General features: G+C 43.1%; 1 protein-coding gene and 1 pseudogene; both read right to left on the bottom strand.

The window, feature by feature from the left end:
* Window positions 1-26,151, bottom strand: part of Erich1 (glutamate-rich 1) — a gene marked incomplete at its 5' end in the record, with an annotated part of 52,793,804 nt that overhangs the window by 10,093,152 nt on the left and 42,674,501 nt on the right.
* On the bottom strand, window positions 13,556-13,616 carry LOC120097638 (U4 spliceosomal RNA; annotated as a pseudogene).

Genomic DNA, 26,151 nt, shown 5'->3' with positions numbered 1-26,151 from the left:
GGAACTGACTTTCTCTTCTTTACCAGATACTTTGCTAAGGCCCCTTGGGGAGGGTTCCAAGCTGGAGTGATAGCCCGTTTTCTTTAAGTGAGAGTGAAGCCTTACTCTGAATGCTACGGGAGTTCCTTGAAGCTTGAAGTGTTCAATTTTACTTCGCTCTGCCCCCAGTATAATCCATTGAAAGGGCACTGTCCTTCAGGCCTTTCAGCTGGGCTGACAGCTGCCCGCTGATTAATTGACAGGTTAAAAAGATTGATTCCACATGTCAGAGCTGTAACCCTGCCAGAACAATACAGCTGTCACTTGGGCTGTAAAACAGACGCTTACATTAGCAGTCCTGACAGAGCCTCATGTGGACACATGCACCTGCCTTTACCGAGAGCCGAAATGCACGGCCAGGCTAAGATTAATGGTCTTGAAAGCAATGTTGGAAGAACAAATAAATGTTTCTGATGGGAACAGGGGTAGCCACGCTGTCTTGGCACGCTCTTGGTCCACAGATGGTGGTCAGTGGCAAGCCATCAATGGTGCAGGGTACCAGGTAGGGTTTCAACAGTTGTCTCCAGTTGCCACCTGTACTTCTAAGACCTGGTTGCTTCAACACTCATGAAGGCTCCCTGCCTTCATGGTTCAGCTGAAACTATCTCTTATCACAGGGCTAAGCCTCTTCGGGGCAGCAGTGTGTATACAACCAGGCCACTGTCAGGCCAGTGCAGTGAGACAATGGCTATTTAAAATCTCAGTGAACAAGAACAATTCATACACAGAATGACCAAACCTTGCGAATGTCAAAGCAGGACAGATCCTCAGGGTCTCCCAAGGAGACGTGGGGTAGTGGTCCTCAACCTTCCTAATGCTGGGACCCTTTAGTTGAGTTCCTCATATTGTGGTGACCCCCAAACCATAAAATTATTTTAGTTGCTACTTCAGAACTGTAATGTTGCTGCTGTTATGAATCATAATGTAAACGTTTTTGGAGACAGAGGTTTGTCCAAGAGGTCGTGACCCACAGCTTGAGAACCGCTGCCCTGGGGCCTCCTAGGATGCCTGGACATGCAAGGCTTTTCTCTAGCACTTCAGAGCTTCAGAGGAGAACTGCCTTAGCACGATCCGTCCATTTTCAAAATTGGAACAGACTCAAGTGGCCACGAGGTGATTAGAGCAGCCAGGGTCAAATCTGAAGACTTCTGGGGACTTTATTTTGTCTCTCTCCAGATTCAGGTAGAAAATCCGATTTCACAATCCCTTCCACTTCTACGCTTCTTTCCGATGCTCAGAGTTGCCCTTTGGGTAAGTGACCAGGTCGTTGAGCTACCTCAGCAGGACACGGCAGTAGCTAGGGTCACTCCCCAAGCTGGGTCTGTGACAGCACAGAATCTTTACAAAATATTTAGTAATCGGTATATGCTATGCTCTGAGTACCCCACAGTTTCCCGTCTTGAAAATGGCGCTTCCCTCAAAATGTAAGATTCCGTTGCATCACAGTAATGGTTTTTTTAAGCTTGGCTACAAATTACAAGTATTTGGGAAATGCTGAGAAAATTTAGTACTAGGCCCTACGGCAGGGCTTGTAAATCAGAATTTTAAGCATTGAGTTTGGGAGTCTATATTTCTAGTGGACATCCCAACTGATTCTCAGGCAAACCTCAGCTGCCAAACCTACCCTGAAGTCTCACTTGATAAACTTTCGTCTGTGAGGAACAGGCGCTATGCAGAGGACTCTGGGAACGTTTTTGTTGTTAGCAAAGCTGCCAGAGAATATTCATGCCGCAATACACCTGACAGAAGATCAGCAGCAGGCCAAGCTACCGAACGGTGGGTAGATGGGTATATGGAGTGCTTATTAATAATTTAAAGTGGGACGAATGTTTTTGGTTTTAAGAAGAGACCTCCAGAAGCAAATTATGGCCTGAAATTTCCAACACCCGTGTCTAAGAGATGAGACAGGAAAGACTATGGGTCTGCTCCAAGGCAGTCTAGTCTCATCAGAAAGTAAAGAGATGATGTTATCATCTTAAATTGAGAGGAAGAAGTCCTGGGTCTCAGAAAAGGGAGACATCGGAGAGTCACCAAGAGGGGACTTCCACCTGAGCAAGTTGTAAGCAATGGTGCCAGGCTTTCTGGAGTAGAGCAGTCTACAAGAGATCCCTGCTTCCTTATATCCACCCCAGCTCTCTTCATTCCCATGACAAAGGACAGATAGAGCCAGTCCTTGTGTGCATTAGACTTTTTGTTGCTATAACAGATAATAGGAAATTATTATTTATTGTTCACTTTTGTGTGTGAATGTTATGTGAATGTTATTGTGGGGAACATACTTATGTGTGATAATGGGCATATGTGTGTAGTCGGGGCTCAACCTTAGGTGTTGTCACCATCCTGTCATTTGAGGCAGAGTATCTCACTAGTGTAGTTCTAGTAGCTCACTGAGAAGGCTAGACTTGCTGGCCAGCAAGTCCCAAGCAACTTAATAAAAGTTAGGTAAATGTTCCCTTCTCTCCACATATAGTACTTTTATATTTTCACTTAAAAGAAGCACTTCATAAAGATTGCTGATGTCACTGACATTACTCAATGGAATCATTATTAAATGGAGTGAGGCCCAACTGGACACACACTGTGGTACTGCAGCCGTCTGGTAGCCATGGCAGCTTCTGAGTAGCTCATAGGTGTATACCATATACCACATGGATACATTGGACAAAGAGGAGCCCACACCCCAGACAGCACAAAGTGCGAAGATCCTATCTTGTCAGGCTATTCAGAAGAGTGTTCAAATGAAAAACCTGCAGAGTATTTATTTCTGGGACTTTTCCATTGAATATTTTTGGATCATAGTTTGCATCTAGATAACCATCACTCCAGGAAGTAAAATCTCAGGTAAGGGACGCTGAGTCATATGTGCCTTTGCTGAAAACATTTCCAGCATGAGACTCAGCCTCCTCTGAGCCTTTCCTTCCCTTGCTCTTTCCTTCTCCAAGCTAAACTGTCCCCTACACACATCACACATCCCTTAGCATCCACACACACAGCACTTTCAAATCCCCACCAGCCTGCCATTTAGTTCTAGCTGTTGTCCAGGAAATTGGGGTTCAAAGGGAGATGTGGTAGGACACTGGGTGCAGTCAGGCTTCTCTCCTTGTTTTCCACTCCCTGGCCTGAGTTTCTCTTTAGAAAGGTTCTAACCCCGGCTGGGTGGCCCCAGAGAAATGAGATTTGGGCCCGAACAGGCTTTGCCATAAGTCTCTTCAAAGCTTTTATGGTGAGATTCAATATAGATATACAGATCAATTATCTTAAAAGCAGCGAGGAGGCCCATCAAATATTTCTAACTTTAAACAGGTTTATTTCCATCTGCACTTATCTCTGCTATTTAAACTCCATTGCTTGCAGTTAATCTTATGTAATGCAGCATAAGAGGGCTTATTTACTTTCTAATGACATCAATTGGCCATAAATATCAGACATCCAAGGTTCGTTGAAGCTGCGGGGACAGTTTTCCATTCTTCCTTGACATTTGACTATTTGCAGAGCTTTCTCTTCTGTTTGTTCTTGTGTGACTCACTTATCGGCTGTCATAGGCCCGTGTTCGATTTATTTAAATTGAATGAATAAGTACATTAGGCAAGGCTGTCAGGAGGAGAGAGAATGGAACTCGTTGGGATGAGTGATAAGTCAACATTGCAAGAGCAAGTCTCAGCAAAAGTGCACAAATCAAAATACTAACTGGAGGTGAGAGACAGCACAGGCCTGCCAGGTGCACAGACATCCGGGTCCTATGGCTCTGAGGATGGGTGTTCTCCGTATCTGTCTGAGGTTTCCATAAATCCCAGAAAGGCTAGAAGCAGAATTCTTGCAACAAGAGTGGCTGCTGGATCTACACATGATTTAAAGCCCCCCCCAAATGAAGAAATTAACAAACATCTAAGTAGGTTTTGAATCAAACATTTCATATATCCCATTGTTTGAATCTTATTAATAGTTCTGCACCCTCCCCCTCCCCATTTTATAGGCTAGCATCTTGAGGCTCACAGCCCATCAATCCCACCTGAGGTTACCAGACCCTGGGTGCCATATTTTCCTTACCTTACTCCATCGCCTGCTTTCTTTCCATCTTCACTTGAAAACCAGGGCCCAGCACCAGTCATGACACATCTCTGCATGGATTCATCGCACCGCAAACTTGGTGGCTTCTTAGAGAGGACAAAGCTCTTTAACCAGCATGTGGCTGCCGGCTTACCTTTGTTGAGACTCTTCTCACACCCCCATCTCACTTGGGGACCCCAACGTCTAAGGCACTTCTCTCTTGTTACACCTTTAGCCTTGGCAAACACTTGTGTGGAAGGTTAGAATGCAATCCCATGTAACCTTCATTTCAGCCAGGGTCTGCTGCATAGAAATTAGTTGTCCATATTCTATTTCCTCCTGGTCACTAGAAGCATGTGGCTGTCATTGGGGAATGTGCCGATAATTCAGACCCTAAATTTCTCTGACGTTCTTGATAGAAGGGAGTAGCGACAACCTCTCATGGAGAGAAAGTTGTGGTCTCTCTCAAGTGACCATCTATTTCCTTACCTGCATTCTTTTATTCACTCAGTACCCAAGTACTGTGCTAGTCACTGGAAATTCAGTGGTAGGGAAAACAGCCAAGGTCCTTGCATTTAGGGAGCCCCCAACCTTAGTTAAGAAGGCTGTCATGAATTCAGTAGTCACACTGGTGAGCAGGCAATTGTAATTATCTTGTGGAGTAATGTGCCCAAGAGTGGAAGTAAATGAAGGAGAGAACCAAGCATGTCTCCCCCTTTATCTGAGAAGCACCGAGCTCATTGAGGAGCTAAGTCATATTCCATAGACGAGGAGGAGTATCTCGACTGGAGGAATCTATTCAAGCCAGGGAGCCAGGGACAGTCCCTCAGATGGAGGCCACACCAATTGGATAGGTGCTAAGCAGCAGCAAAGGGCCTTCTAGCAGTCATGCCTTTGTTCTTTAGCAAATCAATAGGAAAGAACGGGAGACTAAAGCAAAGCGAACAATAAAATACAGGGCAAACTGGACTTGCAAAAGCCAGGTAGAAGGATCTGTAGAAGCTGGAATGAGAAAGACAGTGGTGGTTGAAACAAGTGGGGTGGGGGTAGAAATCAAGGGCAGGGGGGTGGGCAAACCCGATTGGACTTGGTGATGACCTGCAATGTGGGGTGCAGAAAGGTGTATCCCAACAGACATCAGCTAGAACTGGTGCTCAGTGAGGTATCCCCTCAAATAGCCCTAGAAAGCGTTCCAAAGTCTTAACGAAATCTTCAAACAATGCCATCGCTACTTCTGTGGATTCAAACACCAGGGTTGGGCCATGGTTGCCAACACACACACACACACACACACACACACGCACGCACGCACGCACGCACGCACGCACGCACACACACACATGCTCCTTTTCTCTTTGTATCAATATATTTAAGATTAATGATCCCTAGCTCACATGAAAATACCTCCTGTAAAATCACATATCTCAAAATGTACGTGCCTCAAGCTCCCTGACTGAGGTGCTCCCTCATCGCCTGGCCCCCTAATAGAAGTGCTCCTTCACATCCCAGCTTCCTGGTAGAAGTGCTTCTCTGTCTCATAAGACTCCTACTGGAGACTTATCAAAATCACCAAGAGGCACTCAATGACTCCCATTCTCTAGGGAATACTGCAACCCCCAATTCATTGCTGACTGATAACCAGTGACTGTCACACTCGAGCTGGTCAACACTATACTCATTTCCAACAATCTCAAATTTAAGAAACATGAGAACTAGAACAGTTGGACTCAGGCCCTTTCCTTAGTAGCAAATTGGATAGAATTTCTGTTAAGACATCTACAATGCCCAAGACAAATCGTACAGAGCTTTCAGGTATAAAATACCATGTTAATGTCCAGTGAATTCTATTTTTATCATAAATCAGCAAAAAAAATTTTTTTTACTTCCCAAAATACAGATGGGGAAGTTTTGAAAAGTTCATCACGTTGCTTTTGTGTGCTAAGATTTACTGCTTAATTGTTTCCCTGGCTCCTTACATTCTTTTAGTCCTTTGTCTTTGGTGATTTTACTGAAGGTTTTCTCCTTGATTGTTCATTACCCAAAAACAGGTAGATCACAGACAGGCTATTGTTAAAGCAAGAGGTCCTATGAATTTCCAGAAGATTCCTGTATGTAGATTTCAAGATTCGCTTAGCTGGGATGAGGTTTTACCTGGCTAGTTCCAGTTAAGGGAATGAACCTGCCTCATTCAAAACCTGATCCAAAGGCTTGACCTTCAACCCATAGGCTTTGATAATCAGGAAATGACCTGAGACAAACAACACCTTGCTCAGATCACACCTTCTACCTTTTCCCACCTCTCCACAGCATTTAAGTCCTGTCAGCTGATCAACACAAGCTTCACTTCCTTCATGAAACCACCCGCCTGTGACAGCCTCAGTACCAGATGTAGACAAGAAGAGTCATCTTCTTAGAGCTGACAGCCATCACCATGTGTGTGGGGAGTATTTTAGGAGAAGACCCAAGCCAAATACTTCTCGGCTAATAGCTGTTGGGGGATGGTCTCCTCCAGTTCAGAGGAGGATTCAATGCTGAGGGTGAAGCTGCTTTCAAGGCTCAGCCACACAGAGGAGAGGCTGGCATTGTTCAGCCTGATGCCCAGAAAACAGAATCCTCAGGACTCTGAAAGAGTTACAAGCATAAAGCCAAGAACCCCATATAAACCAAGTAGAAAAGTGGGAGAAACTCAAAGGAAGATGTATTCCCACTCCCCCAAAAATAATTAGCTCAGTGTAGAATACAGAAGGTTACAACATCCTGGGACGCCATTAGCAGATGGACTGGGCATAGGAAGCCCTTGGTAGAATACAAAATAAAGAATGAAAAGAACCATGGATGTGGAGGAGCAGAGCTCTCTGACCATATGAGTGTCAGGAGCTTGTCCTTTCTCAACTAAATCAACATGGTAGGCACTTTGGGCAACAGAAACCTGTGCCCCATGTCCTAATTGGGAGAGAATGGGACCTAGGGTGCTGACTGAACTGTCTGGACCAGGAAAAGGTGAAAAGAATTTCTCTTCTATGCTCTTTGCCTCTTCCCTTTCTCCCATCACAGGCCCACCATCCCACTTCTCCAAACTTTGGGCCCCTAATTTTCATCTTGTGTAACTGGTGACATTAGCTGGCTGGGATATCCACCAAATCCGGGAATTCCTCCATCCTTCCGCACAGAGGGAGCTGGAGGCAGGAAGCAAAGGAATCCACGTGTCGTGAGCAGCCCTCCCCACACCACCTGGAAATACTGGCACCTCCCCAAAGGGCTGCCTTTCTAAGAGCCAAGGAAATCCCAAAGCTGTGCCTTCAGGCCACAAATAAGGCAGGCGATCTGACTCTACTCCCTGTCACCAGGCTGAAATGTCCATTGTGACCTTGGCATTGCTAAAGCCACAGATGACCCGAAGCTTTTCGCATCCCTCCCTGGCTCACCTTCCTCTAGAAAAGGAGTCCACGTACTGGGATGGGGGACGTTCTTGCCTTCTCACCCTTTGTAGGCACCAGGCCAGGCAAGGACGAGCCCCCTGCAAGGCAGGCTCAGGATCCGAGCCAGGGGTGTGCACACAATCTTGGGAGACAGATGGCCCAGCGTGTGGGCCGGCAGATAGAGGCTCCTGCTCCTGTCAAGATGACACTCAAAAGTACATCCCTGTCATCGCAGGTTGTCAGTGGTGTGTCAGCGCAAGATGCCGTGTGTGTTTTTGGACACTCTGTAAGTTCGGGAGACTGAGTTGAGCTGGATACCACTTCCATAGCAACGACAAAAATTCCAGCCCCAGTCTTCGACTTAGTGTCAGACAACACGGGGGGAGTGGCAGGCAGAGAGGGGTGTCACTCCTGAGCAGAGAGCAGCATTGCTGTGGTGAGGGTGGGCAGGAGGCCTGTTTCTAGAAGTCTGTATGGAGACCGTGTGTGGGCACAGAATGACAGACGCAGGAGCTAATGGCTGAACTCAGGGGAAAAGCAATCTGCTGACTTGAGTATGCTGGTGATATGGGGTTTCCTGAGCCCTGGAACTTTACAAAATCCCCAAGGGTCTTCTGGGTACAGGAGAAACTCCCTGATGGTTCAAACTTTATCATGCACATTGGAGTAGCTGACTTGGAGGCATAAAGGGAAGGAATTGGAGATGAAAGGTAAATCCTGGATTCCTCCAAGGACAGTAACAAGACACAGATGACAAATATATGTGGCTTTTTCAAAAGGAGCTACTTTTATACAAACTCTGGAAATAGGGTTATTCATGCCTGGATGACTAAGGTTTTGTGTGGTCATGAAAGAAGGCTGGGGTAATGACACATTTATATAATATCTTTCCTTGTTCCCCTTTACCACTCAATCACCATGTCTTTGAATCTTAACATTCTAGGGGTCAGGCAGCTTCTGTGTAGTCCAAACTCTGCCAAGTACTAGAGATGCCGTCTTGGGTAAGTCATTTCTCTTCAGATCTCACTTCTCTTACCCTATAGTAGAGAGATCCTGACGTGGAAGGATGACTCGCTATAGGAACTTGGCCATGGGTATGGTGGCGAGGGATCTTCTCTAGTAGAGAAAGACTACTTTATCCTTGAAAGCACAGGACTGAATGACACCCTTGTTTCCCATGGGTTCCTGCCTTAATCACCGGGTGGCAAAATTAGGTGGTTGGGAGGAGAAGCTTTTCCTCCCTTCCCCAGGCAAGCCCAATGCAATCATAGAGACTTTCATAAGTGAAAGAAGGAAGCAGGAGATAGAGAAAGAGAAGATGTGATGAAGAGTAGAGGTTGGAGTTATGAGATTACTGGGATCATGGGCAAAGGAATCCTCACAGTCAGCAAAGACTGGCAAAGGCCAGGAAGCAGACTATCCTGGAATCTGCAGGAGTAACACATTTCCGCAGACACCTCGTGGTTAGCAAGTGTCTTAGCTAGGATTTTACTGCTGTGAGCAGACACCATGACCAAGGCAACTCTTCTAAGGACAACATTTAATTGGAGCTGACTTCAGACAGGTTCAGAGGTTCAGTCTAGTATCATAAAGGTGGGAACATGGCAGCACCCAGGCAGGCATGGTACAGGAGGAACTGAAGGCTGCTGGCAGAAGACTGACTTCCAGGCAGCTAGGATGAGGATCTTAAGCCCACAGCCACATTGACACACCTACTCCAACAAGGCCATACCTTCTAACAGTGCCACTTACCGGGCCAAGCATATATAAACCATCACAGCAAATAAGGTGAACATCTACCATGCAGACCCATAAGATATGCAATTCTGGGTCATAGTAAGCCATTCATTTTTCTGTACTTGTGGCAGCAATAAGAAACTGCAATCTCCTACACTATAATCTGGCCAGAAAAACCTTCCTCTCCTCACCTTATTACAAATGGGTGAAGAAGTAGGCAAAGAGAGGTGTGTTTTTTGTGCCCTGCTGGAGTTCCTCAGAGTGCTCTGCACAGAGACATCATCTGCTCACTACTTGTTTTATTTCATTTAACAATAAACAAAGAAAACAGTTGAGCAGTCTCACATTTGTAGAGTTTTCCAACAAACGTAAGATGATTCAGCCAGTAAAGAATTCTGGTGGTGGGCACCCCCACGCTTACTACGTAGGAATACTGCCAGCTCTTCTCAGCCTTGGTGTTTGCATGGTCTAGTCATCCTGGGACAGCCACACAGCCTCTGCTGCAATGACTTGGGTTTCTACCTGGTGTCAAACATCAGATAGGGATGGGTACTCCCTCATGCTGCAGCTACCCTATGGTGGGGAGCTAAGCCGGAAGTTTCAGGATCACTGAGAAGCCGCGATATCAGAGACTGTTTGCCCACCAGTACTCTTTGTGAAGACCTTCCATAGATTCTGAGAATGGGGACATGAACAAGATACTCTCCGCTCTACACTAAAGGGAGTCTACCTCCATGGGCACAGCTATGGAACAAATGATCACGGGACAAGATTTCAAACAGGAAGTTTATGCAAGTCAAGCAAACTTCATCAAGTTAAGCTTCAGGAAAAAAATTTTTTTTTTTTAACTCAAAGAATCAGGGTGAATAAACATGAAGATGGAAGCGAGAATCTAAACTAATTACTAATCAGTAATATAAAATTGTATTGGTTTATAAATTACAGGAGACCCATAGGAGAATTCACTCAACATCACTAAGGGTATTCATGAAACAAAAAAACAAAAAAACAAAAAAACCACCAGCAACTCAAACTCAACGAGCATCATCTTAACAGCAAACAGTAGAATGAGTCTTTCCCCTGAGGTCAAGGGAAAGATAGATACCTGTTTTCAATGCTTCTAACAGCCAACTAGTTCTAGTTAAAATAATTAGAGATGTAAAAAGTAAGAAGCAACCCAAATTGGAAGCAAATAAATGAAACCAAATTTATCCAGGGACGGTGTAAATCTATATATGGAAAACCCAACATCTCCCCAAAGAAGCTAATATAACTAATATATAAATTCAGCAAAGTTGTAGGGCACAAGTAAGCACACAGAATTACTGCAGTTTTCTACACTTAAAATGAACAATCTGAAAAAAAATATTAAGGAAGCAATTTTATTTATAATACCATCTAAAAAATAAATTATTCCCAAATAAATTTAGATAAGGAAGTAAAAGATTTATACACTGAAAACTATAAACTATTGCTGAAAGGAATCAAACACCCAGCTAAATGAAAATATACCCCATGTTTATGAAATGAAAAATTGAGATTGTGGAAATGCCAGTACTATTCACTGGCCTCTGGACTCAGAATCTAACAAAAATCTCGACAAAGTGAAAGCTAATCGTTTGCTGCACTGGCCTTGTAAAAGGGTATCTGACATCCAGATACCCTCAGTGGGAAAAGAGAAACTTTTTACATCTAAAACTTACTACAGATGCTCAGTATTCCAAACATTTGTGATGCTAGTATATACAGGACATGCATATATCCTAATGAAATGGAATTGCAAATCTGGAAATGGATACATTCACATGGTATCTATGAAATGTCAAGTTGACCAAGTCCATTCTATGAGGAAAGAATCAACGAATGGTGCAAGAATAACTTCATTTTCACTGGTACAGGAATGCGAGTCTTACACTGCATGCGAGCATTAACTTTAGCTGGATGAACCACCTAAATACAAGAGCTAAGACATTAGAAGGAAAAATAAGAGGTACTTTATGACTCTAGATTTCATGAAAGACCCTTAGACATGACACCAAAATTGTGAGCAACAAATAAAACAGAAAACTTGCATTTTTATCAAAATCTAAAACTTTATGTGTGAAACGATACTATTAAGAATTTTAAAAGACAACCCAGAGAATAGAATAAAATATTTACAAATTATTTATCTAAGCAGGATTTAATATCTAGAAAGACATGTTTAACATCTACAACTCAATAGTGAGAGAAGATTGCATGATTTTAAAGTGGACAAAGAACTTGAATAGATATTGTTTTTCAAAAATATTAAGATGTCAAGAACTGAAGGAAAAATGCTTAACATTATCAGATTCTAGGAAAATAAAATTTAAAAATCATAGTGATCTAGTTACTATTTATTATCTCTAGAATGGTTATAATTTTTAAAATAGGGAAATAGAACAGATAGCAAATGATACTATGCATCAGTCTCTTTAATATCAAAAGGAATAAATGACATATGTAGACAGTAGACATATGCAGTGGTTTAAATGAGAATGTCCTCCACAGGCTTAGATATTTGATTAAAGTCTTGGGTTCCCAGTGGGTGGCACTGTTTGGGAAGGTTTTCAGGGTGTGACCTTATTGAAGGAAGTACATCCCTGGGGGGTGGGGCGAGCTTTGAGAGTTCAAAGTCTCGGACTACATTCAGTTCACTCTCCTTGCTTCCCGCTTGCAGTTAAAGATGCCATCCCTCAGCTTCATGCTCCCGGCCTCGTGCCTGCTGCTAGCTACCGGGTTTTCCTACCCTTGATGAACTTTGACCCTATGGAATCAGAAGCCCAAATAAACTCTGTCTTCCTTAAATTGCCTTAGTCATGATGTCTTATCATACCAACAGAAAAGTCACCTATCCTGTGAGGTGAGTAACCACAGAAAGTCACAGGTGTTAGGGGCACAGGAAACTTGAATGAATACAACTGCAGGAAGGGTCCAGAGCTCATTCAGGAAGGCTCAGCACCAAAGAGCTATGCTCTGCTCTAAAGCTGGGGAGTGCACTTCTGAGGGTAGAAACCACAGCTTAAGACAAAAGGCATAAGAAATATATTCAGTACCTTCAATATCAATTAATTTAAAAAAGGCAGAGGGGGAGGGGAAGTGGGAGGGAGAGGGGAGAGGGAGAGATTGTAGTACTGGTGCCAGCAGAAAAAGAAGCAGAAACCAAAGTGGGACAGATTCAAAAATGCCATTAATGGTGGACTCTGAGCAGATTTGCATACAACATAGGAATCATAGAATCCAGATACAGATATAATGGCCTCAAAAATCTTATTTTGAGTGGGGCAGAGGCAAGAATCCTTTTTGAAGGACCACTGATGGCAGGTAGCGGGTGGTTCTGAAGGCAAAGGTTCTCTCCTTGCACAGCCCAATCTGGAAACTCAAGTCAAGTGTTGGGAGACTCTGAGACCTGACCTCTAGAATTTCTCTAGTCATAGGAGAAATACTTTGAGTAAGAGTGTCGGTGTTTCAGTTGGTAGAGATCTAGCCTGAGCTACAGACTAGAGCAAGTCTCACTAGGCCTCTGGAAGATGAATATAAAGAGCTTAAAGGTGCTAGGCTCTAAGGCATGCAGGAGTGGGAGGGATGGCCTTCCTTATAGTCCTACCAATATCCAGAGAGAGAAAAACAGAGTAACAATAACCACCGCCCCGCCCATTGGTTGCAAAGCAAACAAGACAAAGATCAACACAGGAGTGGAAAGACCACAAAGACTCTATTTCTGTTACAAGACATCAACCCAACCAGCCAACAAAGGAAAGTCGGGATTGCACAGCAACAGACTCTGTATCTGTTGCTCTATAAGAGAGGCCTAGAGACGGAATCTGCACATGCATCCTGCTGTTGCGTTGAGCTGCAAAGCGGGGGCGAATAAGGTGACTTAGCCTTTCTGTCTCTGGCCTAGCTTTGCTTGGCTCCTCTTCTCAAGTAAGCCTGGAACTTAGGATTCAACTTTATGCTCGTACAACTCCATTGGAACAAGAGTCCTAAGTCAGGTTAGCTAGAATGCTCCACTCTTGATATTTGATCATGCCTGCCTTGAGGAAGAGCCCTGACAACTTGGTTTAAGTGAAATCCCGCTTCTGTGATCTTTTCTCCTCATGTTTCCTATGTCCTGGCTTCTATCTGGACCTTAGCTATACTTTCTCTTCCTTGCTGTATTTGTGATAAAGAGCGTCTCTGCGTGTTATCTATGTCCCTGTACTACAGTACCTCCTGAATAAAATCCTGAACTACAAAGCAAAAAGAAACTACAAAAGCATATAGACCCAAAGGGACTGAATAACATACTCTTAGCAATAATCGTGCCTCGGATAAACCCCATTGGCTACGATACTGCCACTGCGCAAAGCTGAACAACATACACTCAAGTGATAGTATACCAGAAAGGTCAGGATGGAATCTGAAAGTCCTGTAACCGAATAAAATAAAACTATGACATATAAGACCTGCAGGATGAAAACAATTCTAAGATGGTTACTGATGGCTATAAATGCCTAAATTAAAATGTTAGAAACCTTTCAAAAGAATACTGATGTAACTCAGGGTGTTAGAAAAAGAAGAAGAAGCTAAATTCAAAGGGAGTAGAAGAAATAATGAAAAAAATCAGGAAGAAATTAAAGAAATAGAAACTAGAAAATAATATAAAACATCGAAAAACAATTGATTCTTTGAAAATATGAGCAAATTGAAAAATCCCCTTAAGCAAACTATCCAAAAGAATTAAAGAAGACCCAAGTCAATAAAATTAAAACATGAAAACAGAAGCAATAAAATAAATACTAAGGAATGTTAGAGGATCGTTAGGGGATAACTTGAAAATCTATATTCAAATAAGTTGGAAAAATCTTGAGAAATGGATACATTGCTAGCCTCATATGTCCCACCAAAATTAAACCTGATGAACACACAACTAAAGCTTTTGTAATAAGCATTAAAACATAATAAAATCTCTTAAAAAGTTTAAAAAATATACCAGGCTTGGATGGATTTACTGCTGATATCCCCAAGACCATGAGAGAACTCCTTGAAGCTTCTCCAAATGTGTATAAGGAAGAAACCCTACCAACCTCATTTCATGGATTCGGTATTGTTCTACCTAAAGCTATCAAGGGTACAACACAAAAAATTAAAGATCATATCTTCTTTATAACCCTAGAAACGTAGATGCAAAGAATCTCAACAAAATGTCTATAAATCAAATTCAGTAGCACACTGAAACTATCATTTTCCATGACCAAGTTGGCTTCAGGACAAGGACTGGAGAATAGTTCAAATATGCAAGTCATTAAATATATCACATAAATATAAACTTAAGGAAGGTTATAATATAACAAGCAGGGATCACATGATCATTTCCATCAGTGCAGAAAAGACCTTTGATAGAGTTCAACATCTCCCGGTAATTAAAAGCAATGAAGAAACTAAGAATAGAAGGAACATGGCTCAAACAATAAAGGTTATATGCAAACAAATCCATCATACCATACATACTCTATAACTACAATTCTATATTATAGGAAAAATGCAAATCATTACCTCTAAAATCAAGAATGAATTATGGATGCCTCCATTCTCCACTTTTTATTCAATAGATGTTTGAACTCTGAGCTAGAGAAGTCATACAAGAGGAAAAAATAAAAGCCTTCAAATGGGAAAGAAGGCAAATTATCCAATCTACAGAATATGATCCTGTACACAAGAGATCCTCATGACTCCACTGGAAAACTAATAAACACTTTCTTCAAAGTAACAAGATGCAAAGTCAACTTGTAAAAAAGCGGTCGCTTTTGTAAATGTCAATAATGAACACGCTGAGGAGAGACTCCGGGGAAATCTCACTGAAGCGTCATCAAAGCATAAGCAAATAATTCAAATACTTAGGTATAAGTCTAACCAAGGAAGAGAAATATGTCTACAGCAAAGTTTCTAAGTGCTCAATTAAAGAACTTGATGGAGACACTAGAAGATGGAATGATCTCCCCTGATACTGGATTAGCAGAACTTTTATGGTGAAGATGGCTACATTTTCAAAAGGCAATCTACATATCCACTTTAATTCCCATCCGAAGTCAAAGGAAATGCTACCCACGAATAGAAAATTATTCTTAAAATTTATGAACAACTTAAACAGAAAGAACAGACCATCATCACCTCAATGCCATAGTAACAAAAGTAATATGGTGCTGGCACCAAAACTGGGACCCAGAAGAGAATGGGGAGCTAGAAGTGAATTACATATCTTTAGCCCCTGAGTTTTGATAAAGATGTTTGATAAAGACACAAACGTTGGGGGAAAGAAGCTTCTTTCTTTTCTTCAACAAATTAATGCTCGGACACCGACACCCACATGTAGAAGAATGGAATTATATTCCTATTCCTGCCATTGTACAAAAGCAAGTTCAAATTGGATCAAAGACCTCAATGTATTCCACAAACTGAAAGTGCCAGAGGGAGGACAGGAAAATTATTGAAGATGTATTCACGGTCAAGTGTTTTCTGAAGAAGACTCCGAGAGTTCAGGGGATAATAACAAAACGTGACAAACAGAATTAAAATAAAATAAAAAGCTCCTGCATAGTTAAGGAAGCAATTAAGTGAAGAGATAGCCTAGAGACTGGGAGAGAATCTTTGCTTTAGCTGTATGTCTGACAAAAGATTAATCTGTATTATATATAAAGAACTCAGAAAGCTAGATATCAAAAATAACAAAATTCAAATCCAACCAATGAATGAGATAATGAGGTCAATATACAGTTCTCAAAGGATGAACACAAATGGACAATGAACATGTTTGAAGTGTTTGTTTTCATACTGACTATCCAGGAAATAAAATTTAAAAACATGTAGGTCCCATATCCCCACAATCAGAATGGCGATCATTAAGAAAACAAATAATAGAAAGGATTCACACTGGCTGTCTTAGTCAGGGTTTCTATTCCTGCACAAGCATCATGACCAAGAAGCAAGCTGGGGAGGAAAGGGTTTATTCAGCTTACATTTCCACATTGCTGTTCATCACCAAAGGAAGTCAGGACTGGACCTCAAGCAGGTCAGGAAGCAGGAGCTGATGCAGAGGCCATGGAGGGACGTTACTTCCTGACTTGCTTCTCCTGGCTTGCTCAGCTTGCTTTCTTATAGAACCCAGGACCACCAGCCCAGGGATGGCGCCACCCACAATGGGCTGGGCCCTCCCCCCTTGATCACTAATTGAGAAAATGCCTTACAGCTGGGTCTCATGGAGGCATTTCCTCAACTGAGGCGCCTTTCTCTGTGATAACTCCAGCTTGTGTCAAGTTGACACAGAAAACCAGCCAGTACACTGTGTCTTTGGGATTACTCTAGCATCTATGGAATCTATATGAATGTTTTTATGATCTAGCCCTACCACTCCTGGGAATATACTTTCAAAGAATCCAAGTCAGCATATTATCTGACCATCCATGTGTATTTCTTATAGCACCGCTTATAATAGTATTGGTAATGGAGTCAGTCTAGATACCCACCAATAGATTAGTTGATTTTTAAAATATGATGTGGTTGTTGGAGTAAGAATGGCCTCCATAGGCTCATATGTTTGAATGCTTGGTCGTTAGGGAGTGGTGTGACTTGAGAGGGATTTGGGGGTGTGGCCTCATTGGAGTAGTTGTGGCCTTGTTGAAGCAAGTGTGTCATTGGGGGCGTGGCTTTGAGGTTTCAGAAGTCCAAGCAAAGCCCAGACTCTTCCTTCCTGCTGCCTGCCAATCTTGATGTAGAACTCTCAGCTCCTTATCCAGCACTGTGTCTGCATGTGTGCCACCATGCTGATAATTTATTAAACCTCTGAAACTGTAAATGAGTCACAATTAAATGCGTTTCTTTGTAAGGGTTGACATGGTCATGGTGTCTCTTCACAGCAATAGAACACTAAGACATGTGGCAAATGTACGCAATAGAGTTTTTCTCTATTCGTAAAGAAGAATGGAAATGTCATTTGCAAGGAAATTAATTCATCTGAATAGCATTCTATTAAGCAAAATAATGCAGATCCAGAAAGACAAACAAATGTTTTGTCTCATATATAGATACATGAATGCAAAAGCAAGACTATCTATGGGGGGAGGGGGGGACTCAGGCAAATGGCAAGAGAGAATAGCATGGCAAAATACAGAATACATATAAACCAAAATGTCTTTTTAAAACCCATGATATATACAATGAATATATGTGAAGAAAGTAAAAATTCTATTTATTTTCTATATAAGGTCAAAATAGTAAATGTTGGTGAGGTCATGCTATACCATCAATGAGTCTTGAAAACTTTATTCTAAGAGAAATACACCAGACATGGAAGGAGAAATAATGTATGACTGCACATAACTGGAGTATCTAGATGAGAGTCATTCATGGGGAAAGAGGTGTAAAGTCATCACAACCTAAGGATGGAGGTGGGATCCATGGCTTCAGCAAAGGAGTTTCTGTTGGGAGTGCTGAAAAAAAACTGAATTAGATAGTGGTGATAACCGCAAAACATTGCAAACATAACAAATACATTTGCGTGTATTGTAGTTAAGACGCTTGCATAAAACATGAAAGCAGATATTTTATTTAACTATGATTTTAAATACTATTAAAAAATACACAGGCAAGAGGACAAACAAGATGCATGGGACCTGAGAGAGCTAAGTGTGTGCTGGGGATGTGTGTATAATGAATGGCCCACCAGACTAACATCTAATTGGGAGGGGGTCCTGAGCCTTGCTAGACAGTAGGGCAACTAGAATGCATGCTGTGGGCTTTTCTCCCTGCTTCCTCTGACTTTCACGGGGAAATTAGATTCAAGTGGGAAGAAACTGCAGATACAGAGGTCATCGAAAGCTCTTAGGGGAATACAAATTCGACACAGCAAGTCCCTGACATAGGACCCAGTCCAGAAGAAGGATATAGACAGGTGGGCTGCAAGAGAGAGGCGGAGTCTACATCCACACGCTTTAGGGCAGGAAAGAAGAGGTGGTAAAGAAAGAAAAATGGCTGAGGATGATTCTCCAAGATTCTGATCCACTGTTTCTTTCCTATTTGAATAGCTCTGAGGCTCAGAACAGAGCACCTATAGAATACCAAACTGAGACCCAAATCCAGGTCTTCTTACTTTTAAGTCCGTTACATGCCACCCGTGAGTCATATGATTTAAGTTTCCTTTTGCTGGATACCCCATTATACAATTTGATCAGTTTGGGACTGGAGAGGCCCACTGGGATAGCTTAATTTCTTGTATTTCTAACTCCTTCAAGCATTACATGGAACTGCCTGCTTGGTACAAGGGTTTAGTTCCAGCTCGACGGAGGCTCCCAAGTCACACCCTTTCCCTGGTACCCATTATGCCTTTGCCTGCAGATCACCTGTGATCTGAAGTGAGCTCAGCTGGGTCAAGGAAAAGCTTGTAGATAGTTGTAAATTAATTGCCACGGTTTCGTCATTACTAATCTTGTCTGGTTTCCTGATTAGAGGCCAATGACATATTAATTAGTCACTGTAATTAGCAAGTGTCAGTGAAGATCTGGGGCTCCACGGCTTAGACACAAGGTTTCCATTTGATAGTAGGGGTCATTCAAAGCCAGCCTGCCTCCTGTCACATCTGTCTTTATACAGCCTATTATCCAAAGCTGGCTACATCGAATGTGTGGTACAGGTTTGCCCCCTGCTGTGTAAACAAAACTTCCCTTATTAATAATATGCAAATAGAACAATTAAACGATCAGATGGGTGACCTGGCATAGAAAATAATAGGAGGGTAAGAACGTTCAGGGAATCCAGAGAAGCTTGAGAACTGAATCCATATCTCAACTATGCATGGCTGGTATGTGACCTTAGAGGCAAGTCACCTCACCTGTCCCAACAGAGCTAAGCCTCTGTGTCTGCCAGATCTGCAACAAATGATGGGATTTTGTTATAGTTCTGGCTGTCCATTGACCTCTAGGGCATCATCACATTGACACTGAACTCATGAGGTTACTCAATAGAGCTCCAACGTAGATCAGGTTTACACTGATTATGAAGATTTTTAAATGCTTAAGTAAATACACATTTCCTCCTCCACAATATTTTTTCTTGCAAGTGGACACTGTACTGACTGGTTTGGTGGCAACTTGACACAAGCTAGAGTCATCAGAGAGGAAGGAGGCTCAGTTGAGGAAATGCCTCCAGGAGATACAGCTGTGAGGCATTTCCTCAATTAGTGATCAGTGGGGGAGGGCTCAGCCCATCGTGGGTGGCGCCGTCCCTGGCCTGGTGGTCCTGAGTTCTATACAAAAACAGGCTGAGCAAGCCAGGGGAAGCAAGCCAGTAAGCAGCACCCATCCATGGCCTCTGCATCAGCTTCTGTTTCCAGGTTCCTGCCCTGTCTGAGTTCTTGTCCTGGTTTCCTTCAATAATGGGTAGTAATATGGACGTGTAAACCAAATAAGCCGTTTTCTCCCCAATTTGCATTTTCACTATTAGTGTTTCTTCTTAGCAGTAGAAACCCTCAGACAAACACCAAAAGCAAAATCGCCCAAGAACGTGCCTTGTTTTATATTTTTAATGGAATAAATAAATCATCATTACATTACATACGGATCCTCCCCAGGAGAACACAGGTAAACTGTGGGCCTGATGGTGCCATCAACTGCCTTCCTCCTCCCAAATCCCTCTTCTACAGTGAGGTCATCCACAGTCCACTGACCGTTAACTTTTCTATCCCAACCAGATCTAGCATAGCAAGAGAACCTAGAAAAATCCAAACAACCTAGCCATCTTTTTTTGTTTTGTTTGTTTGTTTTTTGGTTGTTTTGGGAGTTGTTTGTTTGCCTGTTTGTTTGAGAGAGTTTCTCTGTGTAGTCCTGGCTGTCCTGGAACTCTGCAAACCAGGCTGGCCTCAATCTCACTGAGATCCACCTGCCTCTGCCTTCCAAGTGCTGAGACCAAATGTGTGTGCCACCCTCCCACACAGTCTTAAACTGACTGTGTAATATGAGAACAGATTCCTCTGGATCATGTGAGCCCAAACTCTTGCCACATTATAATGAAGCATGTAAACAGACATACTTCCGATGATGGCCAAAAGAAGGACACTTCCTTTGTTCCCTTTGGGAGGTCCTCTTGACCCTAATCCTTCATATGTATGTGTGTGTGCCATGTCTACAATTCTGTGTGTGTGTGTGCCTGTGTGTGTCTGTGTCTGTGTGTGTGTCTGTGTGTGCCTGTGTGTGTGACTGTGTGTGTGTCTGTGTGTGTCTGTGTGTGCCTGTGTGTGCCTGTGTGTGTGTGTCTGTGTATGTGTCTGTGTCTGCGTTGTGTGTGTGTGTCTGTGTGTGCCTGTGTGTGTGTGTGTGCCTGTGTGTGTGTGTGTCTGTGTGTGTGTCTGTGTGTGTCTGTGTGTGCCTGTGTGTGCCTGTGTGTGTGTCTGTGTATGTGTCTGTCTCTGCGTTGTGTGTGTGTGCCTGTGTGTGTGCCTGTGTGTGTCTGTGTGTGTGTGCCTGTGTGTGTGTCTGTGTGTGCCTGTGTGTGTGTGTCTGTGTGTGCCTGTGTGTGTCTGTGTGTGTGTGCCTGTGTGTGTGTCTGTGTGTGCCTGTGTGTGTGTGTGTGTGTGTGTGTGTGTGTGTGTGTGTGTATACACTCACGAAGGTCTATGTGGAAACCCAAGGTTGATGTTCGCATCACCAATTGTTTGAAACCTTACTCACTGAGGCAAGGCCTCTCAGTGGAGATAAGGGGTCAGTGACACACCTTGTCTGGCTAGCCTGCTTGCTCCTGGGGACCGCTTGCCTCTACTGTCTGTGCTTTGGAATTGAATGCTGACTTCCATATCCTCCTAGTATTTATGTGAGTTCTTGGATCTGAACTGTTCTTTGCAGGCAGTAAGCATGTATCCACTAAGTTAGCTCCCCACCTCCTCTTGATTTAATTAACATGGTCCTGATGGTTTGAATGAGAATGGCCCTTGTAGACTTGTTTATATGAATGCTTGGTGACAAGGTTTGGGAAGAATTAGGAGGTGTGGCCTTCTTAGAAGAGGTATGTCCCACCCATTCCCATTACTATAATAGGTGATAAGTTCTTAGGCAGGATAAAGCCTGTCCCCATTAGAGAGCCTTCTGGTTACTTTTGCATCACTGTGCCCAATACTGGCATTTAAACAACTTACGAGAGAAATGATATATTCGAACTCATAGTTTCATAAACTTTCGTTCACCAGTACTTGTCCCCATACTCCGGAGCATCATGACAATGACAGAGATGTGCAGAGGACAGATGTTCAAATCATAATAGACTAAGAAGAGGGTGACCATAACCATGAGCTGGTCTACGACCGTCAAAGACACTCTCCTAACAAACCTACTTCTGCTACCCAAACTCAGTGTCCCGATGGCTCCCCAGTCACATGAAATAGCACCGTTGGCTGAGGAACAACTATCAAAGCAGGAGCCCATGGGAGACATCCAGATTCAAACCATAGCAAGATCTTCCCCAATCAGTGTATCAGGTGGTAACGTGAAGAGCATGGGCGCTGGCTGTTCCTGTCTGCCAGTGTGGCTGCAGCCACAGCTGTCACCTGAACCCTCCATTAATTCCTGTCCGTAGCTGCTGGGTGAGCAGACCTTCCATTTTGACCTCTTATAGGGACAACCTAGTCAATTAAGACAGTCTGGCTTATGGGCCTCTTGTGGTCAGATTCTCGTAGCACAGTCAAATGGCAAGTATGCCGGAAGTATGTAGTCTATAGCAGTGGTGAGCAGTTAACACATCAGCCAGAATCATGTATTATCTTTGTCCCATCATACTCTTTTCTAGTTAGATCCTCCCAGCCAGGCTCACTGGGACTTAGTCTTTAGGTTCAATCTTGAATTTCAGGCTAGTGTGGCTAGCTGTGTTCTAAGACGTCGGTTTATGCCATTCGGCTAGGCCTGGAATCTTCCTCTGCATCCTTCTCCTGTGATCAGAAAACAGTTCACCCCTTCACTGCAGTCACTTGTAGTTATGCCAGCTTATCCTATCATTCCTGCCAGCGGTGTAATAAGATTCCCTTTGTCTCTCATGACATCTCTCTCCACTCTCTCAAATCCTCATGTCAGATCCTAAGACTGCTGTCCCAGCTTGCTTTTCTTATGTGTCTGGTTTATCTTTTTTCTCATCTACCCTTCTCTTTGCATCCCTCCTGTTTCATTTATGTTTGTCCCCTAGAGACAGTAAGTCGTTGATCTTTTTAAATCCAATGTGAGAATTTGTCTTTTGAAAACAGGCAAAATCCATAACGTAAAACTTAGCATCGTAACCGTCTCTCAGCGTGCGGTTCGGTGGCATTGTGCAGATTCATGTTGAACATGGCCGTCACAGACATCCATCCACAGAACCCTTTTCATCCTGCAGAACAGAAACACGATACTCTGGAAGCAGCAGCAATCCATTCACCTTCTGTCTCTATAAATTAAACCTCCTGAGGTGCTCGGAAGAAAGGAATCATTCACTTTTCTGTCTTTTTGTGGTTGGCTTGTTTCATTTATCATAATATCCACAAGGTTTCCACATGTTATAAGATTGTGTCAGAATGTACTTCCTTATAAGGGAAGAATTAACTGATCGTTGTGTCCACAGTCTGTCTATTGGATTACCCGTCAGTGAACATAGGGGTTGCTCTAATTTTTGATAATGGTAATTAACATTACCCTAAAAATGAATATGCAAATATCTTTCAAGGTCCTGCTTCTGACTCTCTAGGGCATGTACCCAGAGGAGATGTTACTGTATAATTTCAGGTTTTAATCTCGTGGAAAGTTGCCATACTGGTCTGCAAAGACTGCATCATTTTATATGCCCACCAATAGTAGACAGAGTTCCCATGTTCTCAAAAGCATTGTCACCTATGTCAAGTTCTCTATCTCTGGGTCTCCTATTAAATTACATTGTTTTTCATTTTGGTTTTCATCTCTCTTAGAATGGGGGAAGTAATTCTTCAGTGGGTTTCCCTTCTAACCCTGTTAATTAATTTTATATATTATCTACTCTTCATGAATACGTGTTATACATATTTTCCTTGGTTCGGGGCTATGTTTTGCTAGTATTTTCCTTAATTTTAGACATTCATTGTTTTGCCTACTTAAGCCTTTTTCTCATGTATTCTAGGAATTTCACTTCAACTGGTATGTAATATTCAGTTGGATCACTCTTGACTCGTCTATTTCTTCCACACTTCAGCCTAATCCATCAGAGAATCCTACTAGTTCTTCCTACAATAAATGTCCAGAGTCTGACTTGCCACTGCCACCCCAAGCACTTCCCTGGCTTTGGCAATGCATGCTTTTTTTTTTTCCTGTGCCTCCATCTAACAGCATATCAGCAAGAAAGAACATTTTAAACAACAGTCAGATCCTGACATTATTCAGCTAAAAGCCCTTGTGTTATTGAGTAAAAAAAGCCCAATTTCTAAATAGAGTTCCAGAAGCCTTGCATGTCCCTACTACCTGTCACTTAGATCTCTACTCTGCAGACCACTGTCTAAGTTACTCTTTTATTACTGTGAAGAGATACCATGACCAAAGCAACTTATAAAAGAAAGCATTTAATTGGGGCCTTTCTCCGTTCATTTTCTGTTGGTTAAGCTATTCCTGGCAAAGGGGTCTGCCCTGACATGTGATTAAAAAGCCCAGTAAGACACCATTGGAGAAAACTGATTTTCCCTTTCCAAGTGGGTATCAATTGCAGATAGCATCGTGGTTAAGGGTGTGGTCCTGGGTTTACTTCTCCCTCTCAGTGACAACTTGAACATGGGCAGGTCTTGTGCATGCTGTCATAGTCTCCGTGAGTTAATAGGTATATCGGCCTGTTGAGTCTGAAGACACTGTCCCCTTGGCATCACCCTGTGGCTCTTACAGTCTTTCTGCCTCCTCTTTGGCATAGATTCCTGGGTCTGGAGGGAAGGAGTTTGATGGAAACGTCCCACTTAGGACTGAGTGCTCTACAGTCTCTCACTCTTGGTCCATTGTCCAGTGATGGGTCTCCATGTTCATTCTAATCTACTCCAAGAAACTTCTCTGACGTGGGTTGCCTGAGGCACTGATCCATGCACGGGCAAAGCAGAAGGCCATTGGAAGCAATTTAGTCACAACCAATGCTTCTCGTTTTCCTTTCTGGATTAGGATGCAAACTCCAAGAAGGCAATGATATCATTTGTTGTTCATTTGTATACGTGTTTGGTGTGTACATATGTTGCATGCGTGTGTATTGTATGTACACAGGTGGGTGCAGGTTGCCTCTGCACACATGTAGAGTCTAAAGGAAAGCATGGGGTGACTCCTCTATCACTTGCTGTCTTGTTCCTTGGAGGCAGGGTGTCTTCTTGACACCTGTGCGTGTTTTATGGCTAGATTGGCAGCCGGCAAGCCTCAGCGATCTTTTTGTTGCCACTGGGCTCACGGCTAGAGTTATAAGCACACATAGGTGCTGGGATCTGAATCCCAGCCCTCATGCTTGAGCAAGAACGTACTCCTAACTGTTGATCCATCCCTCTGGTCCTTGTCTCAGCTTTCGCTGTTTTAGTTTGGATAGTGTGTTCCTCCATAGCCCCGGGGTAACCTCAAATGTATGACATGTTCCTCCTGCTTCAGCCTCCCAAGCACTGGGATTAAGAGCATGCGTCCTGAGTACACCCAGCTTGGAGGGTCGATTATTTTTATTCACTGCTGTATCTTAGTGTCTAGAAAATTTCCCATCACACATTGGTCGATCAATAAATAGTTTTAATTAATGGATGAGTGAGCAAATGCAATTCTGAGAGGCAGTTATCTGGAAATAGTTTATTTAAGCCCCCGGAGCACAGCGCCTGCCACTCTAAACCGTACTGCAGATTTATTTGCATTCATAGAGTATAGAAAAAGAAAGAGTTCTATTATCAAGCATGGGAGTCGATTTCAATTTTAATTTAAAAATGAATTTCGTACATTTACAAGGCACAGTGGTGATTTTTGGTGAGTTTTTCACACACCTTTGCTTCACATGGGAGAGTCTCAAGTCCCGGGCTTCTGCACACTTGTTAACAGAGCTGCTTCCTATACTCCTGCCTCCTTAAAATGTTCAAGTTTTTATTCTGATTCCTTCTCTCCTCTATATCATCATCCCAGCAATTCAGCTCCACCAGCATTCACAGCTCCCAACAGAAATCCCGCAGCATCTACAGACCCTAGATTTCCAACACAGATTAAAGCCTTCAAGCCACAGTTCACAGTGCAGAATCCTTTCAGATTCCTTTATCAAACAGACCCTGTGCTCCCCCATCCCGGGGAAAGAGCAGCCGTTAGCCAGCCCATCTGGAAAGACAGGCAAAAGCTCATAGCGACTCTCAGAAAGAGCTGGGAAGAAATCAATAGCAGGGTCTTAGGGATTCAAGGTGTGTGCTGTAAGGGGAATGAAGTGGGGTGGATGGATGCAAGATAGCATCCGAAACAGACCTTTCTCCTGACACCGGCATGGGCTATGCTTTCTGGAATGGCAGGAGGCAAATTCAAGGCTGTCTAACCCAGCAATGGTTTCAGAGCAGTGAGCATGCACCACTCTACAGTAGGGAGACCCTCCAAGACTTCACTGGCTGTGAGTTCCATATTCTCTCATGGTAGCTGTGATGGTTTGAAAATGCTTGGCCCAGAGGTGTGGCCTCGTTGGAGTAGGCGTGGCCTCGTTGGTGTGGCCTTGGCCTTGTTTGAATGGGTGTGGCTCGTTGCAGTGGGCATGGCCTTGTTGAAGTAGGCGTGTCAGTGTGGGGGCGGGCTTTAAGAACCTGGTCCTAGCTGCCTGGAAGCCAGTCTTCTTCTGCTTGCCTTAGAACAAGATGTTGAACTCAGTTCCTCCTGTACCATGTCTGTTTGGGTGCCGCCATGCTCCC

This window comes from Rattus norvegicus, chromosome 16 (assembly GCF_021556685.1).
Source record: "Rattus norvegicus strain SHRSP/BbbUtx chromosome 16, alternate assembly SHRSP_T2T, whole genome shotgun sequence".
Lineage (NCBI taxonomy): Eukaryota > Metazoa > Chordata > Mammalia > Rodentia > Muridae > Rattus > Rattus norvegicus.
This window is presented reverse-complemented; position numbering and strand designations above follow the sequence as displayed.